Raw genomic sequence first — 596 nt, forward strand, 5'->3', positions numbered from 1 at the left:
TTTTCTTCTTCCCGGCTCTTGTACTAGGACCTTCGGGTTCCCTAAGTCGTTGTTAGTGTTAGTGTTGATCATTCACTCCTGTATAGCTACGATGTCACGCATCCTATCCCTTGACACCAAAGTTCGGTTTCTCATCCAGGATCTAGGACGTACGGAGATGATAAATTCCCACCAGTGGAGGAGATAGTGGGCCAGTAAAGAGTGGTAAAGGGAGTTGGGAAGACATTGCAGACCAGAGCACCTCCCCATACATATTTAAGGAGGCATTAATATGAGAGTCGTGACCCTCCTCCGCAAAGCCCTTTGTTCTTCTTATTTAAATACGATCCCGCCATTCCGGCCTCGTTTATTTTTTTCTTATTGCACCGGACGGCAATAAATATTTATATCGGTCGAACCGAACCCATTCCTCAAGATCTATTGCTCCTTTAATTTGCTTTCCGTGTGAATGCTATTATATCGAAATTTAAAATTGATTGCGGCAGGTAGATTGTGAGAGACTCGTTTAACAGCTCTTAAGCGCATGTGTATTGGAAATAAATATCTTGCAATCAGTAAATTAATTCTTTTACAAAAAGTTCTACAATACTCTTCTG

The sequence above is a fragment of the Halyomorpha halys genome, unplaced genomic scaffold (genome assembly GCF_000696795.3).
Source record: "Halyomorpha halys isolate HHAL.00 unplaced genomic scaffold, Hhal_1.1 Scaffold129.1, whole genome shotgun sequence".
NCBI classification, from domain to species: Eukaryota; Metazoa; Arthropoda; class Insecta; order Hemiptera; family Pentatomidae; genus Halyomorpha; species Halyomorpha halys.